The sequence below is a fragment of the Amblyomma maculatum genome, chromosome 6 (genome assembly GCF_055883805.1).
Source record: "Amblyomma maculatum isolate TAMU_Amacu chromosome 6, ASM5588380v1, whole genome shotgun sequence".
In the NCBI taxonomy this organism is placed as follows: Eukaryota; Metazoa; Arthropoda; class Arachnida; order Ixodida; family Ixodidae; genus Amblyomma; species Amblyomma maculatum.
The window spans coordinates 186,705,027-186,726,417 of record NC_139349.1 but is presented as its reverse complement, the minus strand read 5'-3'; the positions used below and the strand labels follow the sequence as shown (position 1 = coordinate 186,726,417).

At 45.4% G+C, this 21,391-nt stretch overlaps 1 long non-coding RNA gene across 1 annotated transcript; it reads left to right on the top strand.

The window, feature by feature from the left end:
- Nucleotides 1–7,803: 7,803 nt before the first annotated feature.
- On the top strand, nucleotides 7,804–12,909 carry LOC146187576 (uncharacterized). Its single transcript, XR_014707941.1, has 4 exons — nucleotides 7,804–7,957; nucleotides 10,758–10,915; nucleotides 11,848–12,001; nucleotides 12,761–12,909. It is a non-coding gene; the product is annotated as an uncharacterized LOC146187576 (long non-coding RNA).
- The last annotated feature ends 8,482 nt before the right edge of the window (nucleotides 12,910–21,391 follow it).

Genomic DNA, 21,391 nt, shown 5'->3' with positions numbered 1-21,391 from the left:
CAATTATTGCGTATATGCACATTTTCAGTAAAATACCGAACGAGCCCCCCCCCCCCCCCCTCCGCGCCCCTTCCCTTTTCACGCGCTGAAATCTGAAAAATGGAGGGTGCTTTTCCCTGGCAAGCACTAAATTTTCATCAGAAAAAAAATATGAACTTTTCTTTTTTTTCTTTTATCGACTCGATCGGGATTAGAAGCGTGCGCCCAGACGCCGCCGAGCCACCCTGCTGTTCACGCTACGCACCTGCCCACCACTTATGCAAACAGATCGGCGCCCGCGCCGCCGACATTTTCTATCGCCGCGCTCAGTATGTTAGCAATTGTCTTATTCACTTCTGCGCCGCAGCTCCCGTCAAGGCAGCGGCCATATCTCAGCCCATCTATTTCTGACTGCGCGCATGGTATGTTTCGCTCGCGGAGGTTATCCGACACCACACAGTAAGTAGCCTTTGGGCATCTGCGTCAACCGAGCGAGTGCTCTACAGGTTCTGCTTTTGTGTATGTTTTTGCTGGAGGTGTTGTCTGGGTGCGGCGCGTGCTAAGGACAAGGGTAGGGAAGGGAGGCGCGCTAATGGTAAGAGAAGAGAGTGGGGAGAGGGAAGGCCCGGAGAAGGGGGCGGGGGGGGGGGGGGGCGGCGAACTAACACATAATGGCATAGAATGCGCCAGCAGAAACACGCATATTCGCTCGCTGCCTTTGCATCGCGCTCATTCAGCCTTGTGAACTATATCACCACGCAAACTGCGGTCCGCGGCACTGACCTTGCTCTGTAAATCAATTAGGCGCGCTTACGGCACAATTAACACGCACTTCACCATGCAGAACCACGGAATATCGACCAGCTGTAGCTGAACACATTCATCCTTCCGTGTGTTGTGATTCATTGGGAACGTTATGCTAGTTCTAGTTGCAGGCACCCTCTCGAGAGGGTGGTTGCAAGATGTCTTTCAAATCCAATGCGCGGGGAGGATGCAAGGAGGCGCTTGGCCATCGGAGCGCGCGCCTTCGAGCTGGAGGAGGGGGAGCGTCTAGCCGTCCTGCGAGCAAAGCACACAGCAGCACGCACGCACGCACGCATCCCCCCCCCCCCCCCCCTCAAGTGCGGAAGGTATGAACGGAGAAGCGGGCAGGTTAGCCAACGTAGACAGCGCGGTATCAAACCTGTGACGGCTTGGAGCTGCCCTCGGCAAATCACTGAGAAGGTTGCACGCTTTCTTTTCTTTTATTTTTTTAAAGTTAGGTATGGACTGCTTTAGCCTGAGCGGCAGCTAGGTAGCGCTGACGATTCGACTGATACGTCATGCAACATTTAAGCGCCCTTCAATCAATCAATCAATCAATCAATCAATCAATCAATCAATCAATCAATCAATCAATCAATCAATCAATCAATCAATCAATCAATCAATCAATCAATCAATCAATCAATCAATCAATCAATTAATTAATCAATCAATCAATCTTATTTTCAAATCCGAAAGGGGGGGGGGGCTCCTTAGCGAAAAAGCAGTCTCACACTGCTTGAGAGTGTCGAGGACCCCCGCATACATCAGCAGGTGACAGTTCAACAGGAACCTAGTTTACATGGAACACATTACAGGCATAAACACAGGCATAAACATTGCAGGCATTACAGAGATTAACAGCATCAAAAGCAAAAAGAAGGAAAATAGATATGTGTTTACCGAATAACAGGGCAATTTCATGATAATACCGCAGTGATGTCATCAATACAGCAAAAAGGATGGCTTGAAAGTTTCACACAATATTCACGAAGTTGTCTCCGTGTAAAAGTAACCAAACCATGCAATCAATTTTTCGCGTTTATTTAGCACAAATCGATAATTCTATCAGTCTTGAGAGCTATTTCTTTTCCGCCACTGCAAAGCTGCATGTATGAGCGGGCGTGTTTGCAAATAACTCATGCGCAGGTACTCAATATGTATGGCCCCGTATACGGTCAGAACTCATTTTCATTACAATAAGTAAAGCAAACACACGATCTATGCAGCGCGCTGTGAAGAAGCGGGCTCGCCACTCCGAGTCTCTGCGTCGCCTCGAATACCAGCCAACCCACAAAACCACCGGAAGAAAAAGAACGAAAGCAAAAGATTGCGTGCGAACGCACAGACCCGGCGCTCGCTCGGCATTCCACGCTTCCAGCCTTTCGTCTGAGCAGCGCGGCAGCGCGACTGGAAAAAAAAAAAAAAAGCGAACTCCACGAGACACGTGCGAGCGGACGCCGAGGCTACGGCTTGGCTACGGCTCCTATGTGTCACGTGATTGGTCACCGAACATCTGCAAAAATATTCTCCCGCGACTTGCCCATGACCATCGAAGACCTGCAAAAAACTTTTCGGGGAGACGGCGTTTGGCTACGTCGAGCATGGAAAATCGTTCTTTCTGCCAGAAATCTTCAATATAAGTTGCCAAACGTTTTCATTCCTTTCTTATAAACCCTTTGCGCATACTCACGGAAAATTTTATGTTTCAGAACTGAGCAGTTTTTAACTTACACGCGTTTACCCATTTTTTAATTTTCTGCACGCAGCACGACCAATGTGCTAGGAAGATTTTTGATCGTTTAGCGTTTTTAGCCCCTAGTTAAGTTCTAAAAAGTGATCCTCGATTGTCCGCGGCCTCTTTCCGATCATTTTGCGACAAAGTTCAGATAAGGCGTTTTTTGCGGAGTTATTATCAATTATTCAAACGTAAACAACCGCTTGGCCTCGCAGCCATAACTGTCAGCTTCAAATATTGAGAGAGGCCTTGTACTGCGTAAAAGCGATGTAGACGTATAAAACCTGCTATATTTATATTCCATCAGATGTGTGCGTTCGCTCGCTACCTATCTTTTTTATATATAGCGTTTCTTTGTTCAGCTATTTGCACATAGAGCCGGTAATTCGAGGTTTATTGGAATAGTCCATAAGCAACGACTTTTGCGCGTAAAAGTATACTGTTTTTTAGCTTTCCTTTATAGTAAGCACAGATTGTGATATATCATTTTATTCATAACAATTCGCAGACTCCAACACAGTAATAGTTATATTTATATCCTTGGTAGGTCAGTACGTATTGTTAATTTATTCCGAACGTTTATGTTTGTATTGCTTATTGAAGTCCCAAGGCCCAACGGTTTTTTTTTTTTTTTTTTTTTTTTTACTGAGGCGTGGCAAGTTATGTGGGTCAAGCTAACAATTGGCTGTGAATTAAGTGATTCGAGCTTTCAAACTTAGTCTCCTGTTTTGTTTAATTTCTAAGAACCTTTAAGCTTCACAGAGAAACAACATATTTTGAAAAGTGAACTTCAACTATGGAAGTTCTTCGTTTTATTAATGTTTGACATTGCTGACACGGGTCAGAATTGAAACAGGTGATAGGATAGTTTTTTGGTGGCTTATGGCATGTGACCTAAAGCTGCTAGGAATTCAATTCCTGAGACAGCTTTTCTTTAGAAGTACAGGGAAAGTAATGGTATGCTATCATGGATTTTTAGAAGCATGGATTTAATGAAGTCTTTCTTTTACTGCATTACTGCATTTCTTTTACTCACGTGGGATCCATGACGTCACCAACCGGTGTCTACTTAAAGGACTGTCTTCACCGCTTCACCTTCAGTGGGCACGGTGGGCCTGGCAAGAGCATGGCGTTAATCAAGCCCTTCTTTTACTTTGTACAGGGATTATTTCTCTGCCACTCTGGAACGTCGACGCTATGCTCCTGCGCCGGAGACCCGTTGCGCTTGTATCAACCAACTTCTGTTCACGTGCCAACAATGCAGCTTGATATTTGCACGATCGGCGATGATCCAAGATTTCAACTTCATCATGACAGCCATGGAACTGTGACGCTGCCGACCGCGCCTCACGTGGGATCCATGACGTCACCAACCGGTGTCTACTTAAAGGACTGTCTTCACCGCTTCACCTTCAGTGGGCACGGTGGGCCTGGCAAGAGCATGGCGTTAATCAAGCCCTTCTTTTACTTTGTACAGGTTGGTCCGTATTCTTGTTCTCTTAAAAGTGACTGCCGTTTTTTGCTTGTCCTGCCGTGCCCACTACGGTGTCTGAAGATAGTGAATGATTGTTACCATGTTCTTGAACTTCTTTTGTGTGGGGACGTTGAGCTAAATCCGGGTCCTATTTCCAACAATGAATTACTGCAAAGGGTATTAGAAGGACAAAATTCTCTGCGGGATGAGATACTTGAGCTGAAATCAAAAACGGACGGCATGATTGCGGACATTCGAGCTCAGTTCACCTGTATTGAAGACCACATTTCCGAAATTAAAGCTAAAACCTTGAAATTAGAAGATCTTGAAAATGCGCTCCGTACATACCAATCTTCTGTAGGCCATCAAGCTCGTAAGCTCACAGATTTAGAAGATAGAAGCAGGCGATGTAACCTTATCGTTTACGGCATACCCGAAGAAATAAATGAATCCGAATCTGATCTTAAGCGCAAAGTAATCACGGAAACCTTTGAAGGAAAACTTGGCGTGAAATGCGTATCAATTGGTCGCATTCACAGGCTGGGTAAGAAGGCATCAAAACGACCGGTTATAGTCTTTTTTACGGATTTCAATGAAAAAGCATCACTCTTTAAAAACTGCAGCAAACTAAAAGGGTCAGATATTTCTATCCAGAACGATTACTCACCGGCTACTTTAAAAAGACGAAAGATGCTGTGGCAGAGTACTAAAACTGAGAATTTGCAAGGCAGAAAAGTATTTCTTGTTCATGACAAATTGCACATCGACCGTGACGTGTATGACTGGGACGAGGCGAAACAAGAACGCCAGTTAATTTCTAAAGCCCCCCAAGAACCATGCACATGACGCGTCCAGGATAAGCGTGTTAGGCTCCTAAACATAAATGCCCGGAGTATTGTAAACAAGACTAGCCTACTTGAAGGAGTTCTTTTATCATACGACCCACACATCGCCGTCATTACAGAAACCTGGTTGCACAGTGCGGTCAGCAATGATGATCTAGTTCCGCCAGCATTCAAAATTTATCGCAAAGACAGACCAACTAGGGGCGGAGGTGTAGCTGTAATAACCAAATCTGATATAGAAACCGTTCTGCTTCCAGATGTTAAAGATGTTGAATGTTTATGCTTAAAAGTGAGCCTATTTGGGCATGTTTTCTTATTGTATGCAGTATATAGACCACCAGAGTCGATTCCCGACCTTCTAATAAAGCTCAGAGATCATATGAGGGATTACAGTAAACACAAGATGATATTGGTTGGTGATTTCAACCTTCCGTGCATTCATTGGAACCGCTTGTTTTCCAGGCCCGACTCTGAAAATGAAGCCAGTGCTATGTTCGATATCATGTTTGAAAATAATCTCGTTCAAATTGTCAATGAGCCTACGCGTGTAGACGGTTCGTCTAGTTCTGTCCTTGATTTGGTTTTTCTTGATCGTTGTTTTGATGATTATGTTGTGTCGGTCGATTCAGGCTTATCCGATCATAAAATAGTATCTGTTTGCTTGGAATTTGTTTCCAAACGTGTAAAAAATAATCCAGTGGTTAGAACGGTGAAGGATTTTGAACGTGCCGATGATGATGCCATTTTAGATTACTTAGAATCGCAGATTACTGACTTCTCTGAAGATGATGCTGCTGTTCTTTGGAACAAATTTAAGAAGATATGCCACTTTTGCTTGAGCAATTTTGTGCCTGATAGAACAAAGAAAACAGGCAAATACACACCATGGATGAATAGACATATAATACATTTAAAACGAAAGGCCAAACGCCTACGAAAGAAAAGAACAGCATCTCGTGCTTTCAGCGAAGCTCGCGCAGCTCTGTCTGCTGCCATTGTACGTGCAAAGTCTTTTTATTTTAATACTACTCTCCCGAACTTTATTTCTGAGGATCCTCAAAGGTTCTGGAACTTTATGAAGGAAAACAAAAGGAGTGTACAACAAATATCTCATAACGGTGCAGTTTTAACTAATCCTAAGATTATTGCACAAAACTTTAACCAATACTTCCACAGTGTCTTCTCTACTTCAGCTGGACCTTCACTTTCTACTTTCCCCTCGCATTTCTTTAATGTTACCGACTTGATTTCAAACGAAGGGGTATTGAACATGCTGCTTAGACTAAAAGTTAAATCTTCTCCAGGACCTGATGGTATACCAGGCGCATTCCTTCGCCGTTTTGCTGAAACACTGTGCAAGTTTCTCGTTTTGATATTTCGAGCTTCTATTAGAACTGCATCCATACCTGAAGACTGGAAGACTGCGCGTGTGGTGCCCGTCCTGAAGAAGGGGGACCCACTTTTATTATCTAACTACCGACCCATATCTATATTATGCTCTTCTTGTAAATTCATGGAGCATATCGTAGCCGACCTCATTTCTAAATTTCTCCAAGATAATAACATTTTGTCGGAACACCAGCATGGCTTCAGGAAAGGGTTTTCTACGGTCACACAGTTAGTCACTTTATTTCACTTTCTTGCTTCCGTCGTGGATAGGACCGGCCAGGTAGACTTAATTTTTTTGGATTACAGCAAGGCGTTCGACCTAGTACCGCATAACAAACTAATAGAGAAACTTCAAATGATAGGATTGCCCGATTTCCTAGTTGCCTGGGTTTCTATGTATTTATTGCAACGCAAACAGTATGTTACAATTAACGGAGAAAGTTCTTGTGCTCTTCCGGTTACATCTGGTATCCCTCAGGGCAGTGTTCTTGGGCCGCTGCTGTTTTTGATATATTGCAATGATATTGTCAATATAGTTAATGAGCCTGTGCAGATCCGCATGTATGCTGATGACTGCATTATTTTTAATGAGATCCGGTCAGTTGACGACCAGGTAGCACTAAACATGACCCTTAACAACATATTCACATGGTGTTGTAAATGGGGAATGAAACTAAACTCGGAAAAGACGGTGTTACTACGTGTTACAAGAAAACATAATCCGTTAAAATACTCTTTTTCTTTGGATTCAGGTCTAATAGCGGAAGTTAACGAATTTAAATATCTTGGTGTGACATTAACAAGCAACTTAAACTGGAACACTCATATCTCAAACACTTGCTCGTCTGCATTTCGTAAACTTTGCCTGTTGCGCCATAAGCTAAAGGATGCCCCTCTCAAAGTTAAAAGATTAGCATACGAAACTTTTATAAGGACTAAATTAGAGTATGCCTGTATTGTATGGGACCCGTATACTGTCACCAACATAAACGCTCTAGAGCGGATCCAAAGGAAAGCCGTCCGTTTCATGTTTTCGCAGTACTGTCGAACAATCTCTGTCTCTACACTGATGCAATCGAATTCAATACCTACCCTTCAATCCCGGCGAAAATTCCTTCGACTGAAATTTTTATACTTATTGTTTAACCATAAACTTGGAATAGATTCTTCACCGTACCTGCTAGTATCGAACACCAGACAAACCCGACACTCTCACCCCCTTTCTCTTACCCCGTACTTTGCTAAGACTAGGTTATTTCAACACTCTTTCTTTCCGCAGACCATCAGTGATTGGAATAACTTGCCAGCTACCTGCCTACAGTCTCTTGACCTGATTTATGACCATGTTTAGCTTTGGTTATGCTGTGCCATTATCTTTTTCATTTACCGCTGTTTGTGCTTTGTTTTGTTCGCATCTTGGTATTATTGCTCACTCGTAATAACTTGTTTGTAATCCACTCCTGCTTGGGCCTCACGGCCTGCAGTATGTACTAAATAAATAAAAATAAAATAAAAATAAAATTTATGGCTCGTTTGTCAATAATGCTCGCAGTCCAGCTGATGCAATTGTATCGTCACACTGCTTTTGCAGCAGATTTCATCTGCCATCGAGGGAGCGCTGCCTGAATATGAGGCAGAGAGCGTCATGAATCTGCTGGGGCTGTTTACCCTATCATCCATGGGTGCCTTGCCCTGAAGCATCCTTCCTGTAAAGGAGACATTGAATTGGTAGGTATCACATGCTGATATTTTTTGCATTCTTGTATTTGCTTTATGACTGTAAAATCTTTACTGGTTCATGCTCACTTGCAGTTATTGTTTTTTTTAGAGTATAAAGGGTGGATGTGTAACAGGCTTCATTAAAGCAAAGCTTGAAACCAGCTCGGCGTTGTTATATGATTCTTGCTGTGTTTTTAGCACAAGACTGACCTGTTGGTGTATCTTGCTCATAGGCTGCACTAAAAAAAAAATTTTCGTGGCCTCTTCAGAGCTTTAAAACAGGAGATATACTTAACTGTTTTACTGCAGTAGTACCTACTATTTCTATTTGAAGCAAAATTGAGTAAACCTGTGTTTTAATAGCTCAGTGGCAAACATGGCTTCATAATATAGCTGACTGCACAGTGTATATGTTTGCGTGTTCATGCTGACATTCAGTTACTGTTTATTTAGACTGCCTCAGCATATGTGCACATACATTAAAGCTTCACCTGAACAAAGTTCAAAGGACCTTAGGAAAAAGTTTGTTAAAATGAAAGTTAATTGGACTGAAATAAATGTGTGGAAGATTGTTTCCATTAGCTTCAAGAAACATAGGTTGTTCAAATCTTATCTGAGCGTATTTATTTGTCACTGCACTCAATTGCAAGTGAATGCATAACCTTTTGCAGCACTTTTGAAAGGATTACAGTGGTTTTGAACTCAGTCACTGTGCAAGCTCCTGAGAACCTTGCCTATCACAACGGCCTGCTGAGGAGAAAAGGCTTTCATTTTCTCCAAGCAGATCATGGTTAACCAAAATGCACACGTTCGCAGTTCTTGGAGCTAAAAGGCCTAGTAGGGCTGAAGATCTGGCTTTGACTGGCTACGACTGTACACCTAATTAAGCGTGCAAGGACAGCTAAGGATTCATCTGGTTACAAGCTAGTTTAGACAGCCAATTCATTTTAAAGCTAAATAACGGCCACATTTCTTCACGCGATAATGAAGAGTGGTTCTTAACATAAAAATATACTACAAAGATGCGGGCTGTGCTTTTTTAAGTGCTCAGTATGACTTTGAAGACACAGGATGGTGCTGCGGAAAATGTTCGTTGAACTGAAAAGAGCAAGAACTGAAGTTCGTTAAAATGAAGGCGTTTGCATAGTGTTCAATGTAGCTTCGGTGGGGGGATTTAAAAAAGTTCGTACAACTGAACACTTCGTCTAAGTGACGTTCGTTCAAGTGGTATTCTACTGTATGTCTGTGACTAAACGAGAATATTTACTTTGCTGAAAGCAACATATACACAAATATTTACTTTCTTGCTAGCCACCAAGATATGCAATTTTATTCACAACTTAAATAAATGCATCGTTAACCCTAGAGCTAAATAGTTACTAGCAATAACAAAATCAATATTTTGATGTTTATCTTTTTAGAGAACTTTTTTTTGTTTGTTTTGTGTGTTTTTTAGTTCTGCAATCATGAGTGGGCTTGTTGCAGAAGGGGTGGGCTGCAATACGAAGGGAATTGTCAGTGTGGCTGCCCTTTTATGGGTATCAAATAAAAATGTATTCTAACATGTAAAACGAATGCCTTTACAGCCTGCTAAAAATGATCTTTTTTAAATTGCATTTTTCGGTTTTGCCTGGATAAACATGGCAGAGAAAGATCTTTCTACCATGGGGTGTGAACTGTATTTTGTGCAGAAAGCCAGAGGCTGTCGAACATGTGTTTATAGATTGTTGTGATTAGGTTTTTTGGGGGCAATATCCTACAGCGAACTTTGCTCAAAGATGTCCCTTTAAACCCCCATGGAATTTGGTTCTCAGGTGTTGAAAATTACAACAGTGTTCTGTAAGATACGATAATGCTATTAAGCTTGCATAGTGCATGGAAGCGCCGAATGGCTGTTCGCCATGCTGATCTTTATTATCAGACCTATCCAAGAGTATAATGAGGGTTCTGTCCAACAGATGATGTTTTGAAAGCTCAGCCATGTGAGCTTATCAATGTATTTTAAAAAGTGATCAGTTGAATGTTTGATAATTAGAGGTATTGTATGTAAACTAGCTCTCAGCCAGCCTGTAGTGTTTGTGAAAAGGCAACAGTGACAAGAAGGTTGTTTTGCTAGAGCTTTTAAGGCTCTTAAATTTGTGCAGCTCTGCTTAAATACATGCATTGTCTCGTGTACATGGCTAGTTAAATGATTTCAGTTCATTTTATTACAAAAAGTCATTCTAAACCTTTAGATAAGCTTGCTCACCTCTATTGTTTGTTTGCATTGTGTTCACGCATGCTATAGCTGGAAATGATGCAGTATTAGTTACAAGTAAATAAATAAAAGAAGCAGCAACTACATTTCCTTCGTCCGCACATTTTTAAGAGAAACATACATGGGCTCATTAGATTTTAGTGTTGTTTGCAACTGTGTTTGATAGTGAAAGATCTTCCTGTCATTGCATAGAAATCTTTCAGAAACTTCTGAAATAGTTTGATACCTGGTGGTGTGGAGGTTGACTTCCCAGACAGTAATGTATTCTTATAGTACCGTATGCATGCACAATAGATAAATGTAACCTCTTGCATATATCACTGAATCTTCCACTCTAGAAGAGAATTTTGTGCACAAGCATTTTACAGTAGTTTGCCTCTGTGGAGCATTGTATTTCTAATTCTGGGCTTCACCTTTTATGCTGTTACTCAGCAACATATGAAGTATTCCTTGTTTGTTTCTGTTACTTGTGCATTTGACCTTTCCTTTTTTTATTATTCAAAAGAACTTTCTTCCTGCTGTTCTGACTAGTGTTCTCGTATGCATATGCAGTCCTCTTGATGCTTCATTGAGCCATATCTGGAGACTCCCTGTTGCCGTGGTCTGTGCCGACAAGTAAAAACTAGGCAACTTGACTTCCGGGACAAGTAGCAGTGGGACGTAGCTGCATGGTTTCTTCAGCATCCATGTGGATTTCTTATAAAAGACAGGTATTTCTCCTATATTTGACTTTCATATGTGATCAAGATTTGACCTTGGTGACAAGCTCTTGAAGGAAAGGATGGACATGAATGGCACTTTCTTGATTTCTTACTCTCCGGAATACACTATTATGACTTCTTAACTGCATATGTAGCAAAAAGTATGTGTGACTGCATATTCCAGCAGTAAGCTGCATGATTTTTTAAGGATGAAATTTTTTAGCTCCTATTGTCGGTAGCCTAGAATTGACGAGCCAAAACAGACAATACCAGGCACCAAAAAGTGATTATGCGGGGGCCGGGTGTGTTTTAATGAGACAAGCCCTCCACTTTTTAAGCCTTTGTACAGGGCCAACGTGTCTCCCAGAATGTGTCTGGAACACATGCTTGTCTTGATTCCTCAAAAAGACCTCGTCTAAATTTGAACAAAAGTAGCGCCAATCTATTTTGAGTACAGCCAGTTCAGCAGTAAGCTCAAAATTGAGGAACCAAAAAGGCCTCTATGTCCTGTGCGATGTAAGTTCTCGTTAAAGAGCCCCAGCTCGTCAAACGTTCCTAAGTCCTCCCCTACGGCATCTCTCATAGTCTGGGTTGCTTTGGGATGTTAAACCACATAAGCCAAACCAGTCATTCTTTACCACCCCATCTGACTTGTCTTTCTTTCCGCATATCACCAAAAGATAGTGCCTACATAAGACTTGCCGCTATTCCTGAGAATACGTAGATTATTATGTATTGATGTATTTTATGATTATGTAATTTTCCTCAGTGGAGCATTGCATTTCCAATTCTGGGCTTCTCTTTTCATGCTGTTACTCAGCAACCATATGAAGTATTCCTTGTTCGTTTCTGTTACTTGCGTATTTGACTTTTCCTTTTTTTATAATTCAAAAGAACTTTCTTCCTGCGGTTCTGACTAGTGTTCTCGTATGCATATGCAGTCTTCTTGATGCTTCATTCAGCCATATCTGGAGACTCCCTGTTGCCATGGTCTGTGCCGACAAGTAACAAAGAGGCAACCTTCCGGGACAGGTAGCAGTGGGGCGTAGCAGCGTAGTTTCTTCAGCATCCATGTGGACGTCTTACAAAAGAAAGGTATTCTAAATTTTGCTTTCATATGTGATAAAGATTTTACCTTGGTGACAAGCTCTTGAAAGGAAAAGATGGGCATGAGTGGGACTTTCTTATTTTCTTGCTCTATGAGAATACACTATTGAGACTTGTTACCGGCATATGTAGCAAAAAGTATGTGTGACTGCATATTCTAGGGTAACTATAATATACTTCATCATTCTTCATCATCAGCTTCTGTATTCGCCTGGAACCTTGGTGTAGTTGGTCTCCTTCAGTAATTACTTAGGTGTGTGTGTTATCTGCTATGGCAAACATAGGTATCACTCATAGTAGGAAAAATGGGAGCAAACAGGCATACTGGCATCACTTGCTGGTAGCATGCACCAAAATGTATGTATACATACTGATAAGTTGCTGCTCAACATGTTTATTTGCTTGATGTAGCAAATGGTAGAGAAGAGAGTTTACTATTGATTAACTCTCTGATGACCAAGCATACTTGCGTGTAAATTTAAGTCCTTTGTTTCCTGGGCCACTATTGTGATTAACCAATGTTGAATGATATAGAGGATCAAAGGGAATACAACTAAAGACAGCAATAGTCTCTATCTCCTAAGGATGTTTTGCAGGTACTAGTTTGTACAGAACGTGGTCGGAAACCATGCAGTTAGCATATTTTGAGGAAAAAGAGGCATCTGAGTGAAGAGAGATGTGTGTGATGCTAGCACAAAGCATGTGAAATTGGCAGAAAAGTTTTGAGCATGTATATTTCTTTTCTAGGTGACACCATGATAAATTTTGATATGGCTGCTAAACACACAATGTCATTGTTGCCGTAGGAAACCAAGTGCTTCTGTGTCAAGGGTTTGTGCAATAAATGAAGGTATGAATTTGCATCTGCTTCTTTCACCAGTCTCACTTTTCACGAAATATTACACACATGTGAACAGTGAGTAAAATACACATTATTATTGGACACCTGAAATATGGTTAACCTAACACAAGATAATAATACTTTGTATGAACACGATTCTTTAAAATAACGGTGGCAATTATCGGAACACAGTTGTTACGGTGTCCATATACATTGTCAATAGTCCAATCATAGGAGGTGAAAGGGGGTGTTTACTGTCCTTTAAAAGGGGTAATAGCCCTCTCCAAGTTTCACAGAGAACCACACAAGAGCACAGCCAGTCTAGGCCTCCACAAGCGAGCTCGAGCAGCGCAGCGGCACTTCGTCGTTCTTCTCCTTGTGATCGTGATATCCTCGCCTGGTTCATCTTCGTCTTCATAATATTTTCGCAGAGTTCACTACAATTTCCCCCGGAGCGAAGAGGAGCCATCCTGGCGACTTAGGGTGAGGGCAAGAGGAGCGGATCGTAGTATGTTTTGAGGCGGCTCACGTGCACAGTTTCGCGGCCGCGATGACGCATGTCTGAAGAGGGAGTGAGTGGCTCCACGATGTAATTCACAGGGGAGGTTTGGCGAACAATGCGGTAGGGGCCGTGGTACTCGGTTCGAAATTTTGATGACAATCCCGGAGGGGTGGCAGGAACCCAGAGCCAAACAAGGGATCCTGTAGGGAAAACGTGTGGCGTCTGATCTTTGTCGTGACGATACTTTTGGCGGCCTTGCGATTCCGATGTTAAACTGCGGGCTAACTGGCGGCATTCTTCCGCATGTTTGGCAACGTCTGAAAGGAGTGTCCACTCGGAGGAGTCAGGACGATATGGTAAAATAGTGTCCATCGTGGACGATGCCTCATGCCCATAAAGCAGGAAGAAAGGGCTAAATCCAGTGGTTGACTGCGTGGCGGTATTGTATGCGTACGTCACGAAAGGAAGAACAGCGTCCCAGTTGGTCTGATCAGCGGCAACGTACATTGTGAGCATATCTCCAAGAGTACGATTGAAGCGCTCAGTCAGCCCGTTAGTTTGAGGGTGGTAGGCTGTTGTGGTCCGATGTATGATGCGACATTCGGCCAGTAGAGCTTCAACGACGTTGGAAAGGAAGACGCGTCCTCGGTCACTCAGCAGCTCTCGCGGCGCGCCGTGGCGAAGAACAAAATGATGTAGTAAGAATAGGGCAACTTCACGGGCAGTAGCGGCGGGTAAAGCGGCGGTCTCGGCATACCGGGTGAGGTGGTCGATGCCGACGATAATCCACCGGTTCCCAGAGACCGTGCAGGGAAGTGGCCCGTAAAGGTCAACGCCAATGCGGTCGAAAGGGCGGGCCGGGCATGGAAGTGGTTGTAAGGGGCCAGAAGCACGAGGTGTTGGAGACTTGCGGCGCTGACAGGCGATGCAGGAGCGGACGTATTTGCGAATATAACCGTACATGCCGCGCCAATAGTAGCGTTGAGAGATTCTTTGAAACGTCTTCACTACACCAGGATGGGCACACTGAGGGTCGGCATGGAAAGAGGCGCAAATTTCTTGTCGTAAATGGCGGGGAATGACGAGAAGCCACCGTCGACCATCAGGCATATAATTGCGGCGGTAGAGAAGACCGTCTCGTAGGGCAAAGTGTGGTGCTTGACGGCGTAAAGTCCGAGAAGGCGCAGCGTTTGGAGAAGCGGACACGATGTCGATAAGAGATGCGAGCCACGGGTCTTTTCGCTGCTCCGCAGGCATATCAGCGAGTGTTAGAGACGAGAGGACGGGATCAGCCGCCGAGGAGCAAATAGGTGCGATGGTTAGGGGAGAACGAGACAGAGCGTCGGCGTCCATGTGTTTACGGCCAGATCGATATATAACGCGGATGTCAAATTCCTGAAGGCGGAGAGCCCATCGTGCGAGGCGGCCGGACGGTTCTTTAAGAGAGGACAGCCAACATAACGCGTGGTGGTCCGTGACGACGTCAAACTGGCGACCATACAGGTAGGGTCGGAATTTGGTTAGTGCCCACACAATGGCCAAACACTCCTTCTCCGTAACTGAGTAGTTGCATTCAGCTTTGGAGAGGACGCGACTCGCGTACGCGACGACGTATTCTTGAAAGCCATTTTTCCGTTGAGCCAATACCGCTCCGAGGCCAACGCCACTCGCATCAGTATGGACCTCGGTGGGTGCTGTCGGGTCGTAGTGGCGAAGGATTGGTGGCGAAGTCAAAAGACGGCGCAATGTGGTGAACGCTTCGTCGCACTCGACCGACCACGCAGTTAAGTCACTGTTTCCCCCGAGTAGCTTCGTAAGGGGTGCAATTATAGAAGCGAAATTCCGCACGAAGCGCCGAAAATAGGAGCATAGACCAATGAAGCTTCGAAGTTGCTTGAGCGAGACCGGCTTAGGAAACTCCGCCACTGCGCGCAGCTTGGCCGGATCAGGGCGAACACCTTCCTTAGAGACGATGTGCCCCAAAATGGTCAACTCCCGGGCACCGAAGTGACACTTCTTAAGATTTAGTTGTAGGCCGGCGTCAGTAAGACAAACCAAAACTTGCCGCAAGCGCTCTAGGTGCGTGGCGAAGTCGGTGGAAAAGACAACAATGTCGTCCAGGTAGCAGAGGCAGATGTGCCACTTGAACTTCCGCAAGATGTTATCCATCATCCTCTCGAATGTGGCGGGCGCGTTGCACAAACCGAAGGGCATTACATTAAATTCATAGAGGCCATCCGGGGTCACAAATGCGGTCTTCTCTCTGTCACAGGCGGCCATTGGTACTTGCCAGTAACCGGAACGTAAATCAAGAGAGGAAAAGTACTCGGCACCTTGGAGGCAATCAAGAGCGTCGTCTATACGCGGCAGGGGGTAATTGTCCTTGTGGGTAATTTTGTTCAGGCGCCGGTAATCAACACAAAAGCGAACTGAGCCATCTTTCTTCTTTACTAGTACCACTGGTGAAGACCAGGGGCTTTGAGATGGACGGATCACACCACGTTTTAGCATGTCCTCAACTTGCTCATTGATCACGCGACGCTCTGCCGCTGACACACGATAGGGGCGCTGTCGAAAAGGCGTGTTAGAGCCGGTCTGAATGTGATGCGCGACTGTGGAAGTGCGGCCGAGAGGTGTGTGGGCGGCGTCGAACGCGGAGCGAAACGTCTGTAAAAGGGCCACAAGCTGCGTCCGGTAGGTGGAAGGAAGGGCGTCATCGATGGCGGTTCGGAAGAAGTCTTCTGGCAACGAATCAGGCGTCGGATCGGACTGCAGAGCATCGATGTAGTTACCACGGTTGGTCTCGGAGGCCTCCAGGTCAGAGAGAAGGTGGGCTGGTTCAATAGAACCGGGAGATTCCCCACGTAGTAAAGTAATCGGGCGCGGAGACGGATTGTAGATGAGTAGCTTCGTGAAGCCACCGTGAACATCGAGAACAGCAGACGGCAGCGGCAGGTGCTTGCGGTAGATGAAGGATGCAGACGGCGTAAATAGAACAGTAACGGCTGACACGGCAGGACACGAAAGAGGCACAAGGGCACAAGCTTCTGGAGCTACGTCGACATCTTCAGCGATGGCGAGCTTTTGAGGACACACTGAACGGTTGTCGTCGTGCAGTACGTCGCACAGTGCAGAAAATTCCACTTCAGCTCGGGCGCAATCGATCACGGCGTTATTTTTGGACAAGAAGTCCCATCCAAGGATCACATCGTGAGAACAAGACGACAAAACTACGAACTCTACACTGTACAAAAGACCTTCAATGACGACACGCGCTGTACATGCTGCTAAAGGTGCAATCCTCTCTTCGCTGGCAGTGCGGAGCGACAAACCGTTAAATGGCGTTGTAACTTTTCGTAATCGTCGGCAAAGTCGCTCATGAATCACAGACACTGCAGCACCTGTATCGACCAGCGCATGTACAGACAGACCATCGATAGAGATTGCTATAACGTTCGTGGGCAAAATATGAGGCCTTGAGCTTTTCGCAGAGCACGCAGTTCTCGCCTCATGAACCGCGGAACTTAGTTTCCCTCATCAGCAGGGGGTGGTCGCCGGCGCATTGGTGACAGTGACCTGCGACGTGGAGAAGGAGAACGTTGGGTCGTGTACGAACGCTGTTCGGCGGCGTATGCAGGCGAAGACGGTGCAGAACGAAGCAGCTGTGGGGAGTACTCCGAAGACGCAGGCTCGGGACGCGCAGCCATGCGGCGACGGCACCGACGGGCCACGTGTCCAGGGCAACCACAGTAGTAACAAATTGGGCGATTGTCAGAAGTGCGCCACGGGTTGTAATAGCGCGGAGTCGCAGGATGAAGCGGAGCCGTTTGAGGAAGCGGTGCATGGCGTAGGACAGGCTGCACGGGTGGTAACGGCTCAGGCGGAGGCCGCGCAGCCACTGCCGCGTAGGTCAAAGGGGCTGGGACAGATGGTTGGCTATATTGTAGTGGTGCTCCGACGTATGTCAAGGGAGCAACGGCAGGAGCTTCCGGGAGCGTGGGAAGTGCTTCTGCGACTTGGTCGCGGATGACTTGCTGCAACTTTGGCGCCAAAGGAGAGGAAGCGTCAGTACGATGGGGAACGAGGGACAGTTGACGGGCAACTTCTTCTCGAACGAACTGCTTGATTTGTTGCAGCAAGGGGGACTGTTCTGCGTCAGCTGTTAAAGCTGCAAGAGGCTCCTGGTGTGAAAGCGAAGAACGAGTGATTTGACGGCGCTTGCGTAATTCCTCAAAGTTTTGGCATGCACTGATGACGTCGACCACGGTTGCTGGGTTTCTGGCCAGAAGCATCTGGCACGCGTCATCGTCGATTCCTTGTAAAATATGACCAATCTTGGCATGTTCTGTCATTGAAGCGTCCACGCGCTTGCACAGGTCTACAACATCTTCAATATAGCTCGTAAAATTTTCGCCGGGTAGCTGTGCACGGCGGCGCAAGCGTTGCTCAGCGCGCAGCTTGCGCACTGCAGGCCTGCCGAAGATATCGGAAAAAGTGGTCTTGAAAGCAGACCACGAGGAGATATCGGCCTCGTGGTTGCGGAACCACAGGTTCGCAACGTCCGTTAGGTAGAATATCACGTTATTTAATTTGAGACCGTCGTCCCATTTGTTGTGCGTACTGACCCGCTCATATGATGATAGCCAATCTTCCACGTCGTGGTCGCCGGTTCCACTGAAGATTGGAGGGTCCCGTTGGCGCAAAGCTCCAGCGCAGAAGACGGGGGACGAGGAGGCGGTTGGACTAGGAGTGGTAGCATCGGTCATGGCTGTTGTCGGTATTGTGCGGCTGCGAAGCTCCAGGGCGGCAGGAAATCCTGACCTCCACCAAGTGAAAGGGGGTGTTTACTGTCCTTTAAAAGGGGTAATAGCCCTCTCCAAGTTTCACAGAGAACCACACAAGAGCACAGCCAGTCTAGGCCTCCACAAGCGAGCTCGAGCAGCGCAGCGGCACTTCGTCGTTCTTCTCCTTGTGATCGTGATATCCTCGCCTGGTTCATCTTCGTCTTCATAATATTTTCGCAGAGTATAAATACGTTCTATGTAAATATATTCTATTCAATCACGGTGGCCAATTGTCGGAAGGGAGGTCATACATAGATCATACGTGTTCTAAAGAGTTTTGATGGTCGATAGCTTCCATGATCATATTGTCTAAAGACGTCGCATAAAGTGATCATAGACATTTTTGTAAGGCTCAGGTCGCATCCAAAACCTATTTATGCAATTCCATCGACGCGCGCAATTTTTAAAAATCTGGTGGAGAATTGCGTGACACTTGGATTCAAACCACAGTCCGCTTGCATGTGGAGGGGATGTTTTACCTCTACGCCACCGCTGCTACCCTAAAAGATAGACTAAAAAAAATGCTAGTTTGTTTTTGTAGGGTATCAAAGACGTACCTCTGCCACAGTTATCATTCTTAATATAAAACGCTTTCGAAATTTCACATGCAATCGCACTACTGCCCCGGCCAAGAATCGCCTCACCTGCAAAGGGCAGTTGCCGGGTTTCCCTATGGGGGCTAAGGGACCTTTCTCGTACGTAGTCGATGCCTGGCGACGAAGAGAGTCTGCGCTACGGCGAAAGTGAGCTGACCAGATGGCTTGACGATGCATTATCTTCCCAGGAAGACGTCGATTACTTCCGGTAATTCGCCCGGGCGGTTCTGTGGGGCGTCCAGTGCGAAACCGCGAAAGGCAATGGGTCTATACCGACAGTGGCGCAGAATGTGCCCCGCCCCTCCGCACATGCAGCATAGTATGCGGTTGTTCGCTCTTTTCCAAGCGTCGAATATGCCTAAGATTTAAGCGTTGCTCGTGCTCTGATCGGGATAGGCCCAATGGGGTGGTGCTAAGGCAGAGCTTGTATACATGGGGTGGACGGCTTGAGTGGTCCCGCTGGAAAGCTGGAGGGTATAATGCGGCTGTATGGTTCATATCTGGACCTTGTTGCTTTGGAGGCGTCGCCTCAGGAACGCCCAATGCCTGCTGAATTTCTTCACGGACGTGAGGCTAATTGAGGTGGCGTGGGCAAAAGTCGGCGCAGCTCTTCCCAGACCCGGCTGTCGTTAGCAGCAGTGTACATAGTGCAAGCAGCACAAGTTTACACTGTATGGGGGTACTTTCGAGCCCGTGCGTCAAGGGTTCTTTCGATGTTGGAGGATTACCTTGCGAACACGTCAATGGTTTTAGGCGGATTCCTGATGTAAAAAACAGCGGCTCTTTTACGCCTCACATTAGAAATTTAATGTTCTGTTAGTCGCACATGTGAGTGTCGGCCGGACGAAAAAGGCGCTTATTTCTTCCACGTATGCGAGGAAGAACTAGTCGAGGAGCTGTACCCTGTACTCAAGGAGGAATTTGGCTATTTCTCTCCTCACAATGCTTGTGAATACCTCTAATAGCGTGTTTTTCCTTTTTTTCTGAAATGATCTTCCTTACATTATCGCGTGCATTTGCAACCATGAATCATTCGATGACCACCTGCGCGAACATCTGAAATGAGTTGCACAGTATAACACTGTATTTTTGTTTCGTCTTTACTTTTTCAACAACTCACGTTACTAAATGAACATATTTTTAGATTTGGATTTCCTATCAGGCACCCATTGCACAAGTAAGTACTTTGTAGCTCTGTATAATTTTTACCATTAAGCCATGTATAGTAGTTGCTGTTCATTTTTACCTTGCATGCCATGTATGCCATTTTGTCCCCCATAGTCAATGTCATTCTCAGCTCTGTAAGAAATTTTCAATAAATAAAAAATAAATACGCGATGACCGCGAGCTCTTCTCTACGATCCGATGATACCCGTACGCAGTGTGCCATAATACTGTCGCATCCCGGAAGGTATAATTCGCCGGAAACGGGTACAATGCACACATATCTGAGGATGCCATTAAGCGAAGTAGTAACATGGACTTGCCGCGCATTCCCAGCGCGCACGAGAACCTCTCGCCATTGTGACTTCAGGGTATCCCGCGGGAGTCAAGTCAGTCACATCCCCCACCATCTATGCGAATCGCAGTGAGGAATTCATCAGGTGCGTCTAGCTGCCACATTATTGAGTGCTTGAGCGTCCGGCCGACACCAGTAGAGCAACTATTAGACAGAGATGACCCCTGAGGTCCCCAACAGCATTAGGAAAGAGTAGCATCACACTCAAGTAAATCTGCAGTCAGATTAGAGGGGCATAAACCCGACTTGGCCGGCTTGCACTCCGACCCCTAGCGCTTGTTTCCAAGAAATTGTCACCACGTAAGGCGACCAAGTGCTGCAATCGCGTAGAGTTAAACATCTGCCTCGCCTGCAAAAGGCACTTTATTCAGATCTTTCTGTCGAGCAATTCTCCATCGGATTGAAAAAAAAAATCCGCATATCGATGGAATTGTATAATCAGGTTTTCAGAACGTGTGACCATATGCCGGTGAACGCCTCCGGAAACGCACTTCCTTACCAAAACGTGGCCGCTTTGGTGTAGTAATTCGCCGCAGCCTCCGATTAACACTTCTAAACTTCCCCGGCTCTCAGTCCCACCGAGTGCGGAGCAACTGACCACGGCAGCGGTCAAACCTGTTACGCAGTCAGGGGTGCTAAGAATCTCTCGCTTCGGACAGGCTGCCATTCTAAACTGACCCTGTCAAAGTTTAACGCTAGAACGCCAGCTTTTGAGGTTAGTTTAGCAGTGCTCTTTGAGGAACTAGCGGACATAAAGAGGTATATCATATTGCTTGTTGAGGTTCCCATACAAAAATGGTCTGTGTACGTCAATGAAAAGGTTTATGGTCAGCTATGTCTATCTATGGACTTTTATAGTTGGCTATAAAGTGCCATTGAAATATCTATAGGCAGCTATAAAAAATTCTTTACCACTTTGCTTCTGGACCATACAAAATATATTTAGCTAACTATAGAAAACCATATGTTCATGAAGCTATAGACTATTAGTCATACAGTAATCTTTAGCTGGCTACAGAAATTTGAATGGCTCTAAAGCTTCAGACTGAAGGCCATAGAATCAGTTTTAGCAAGCT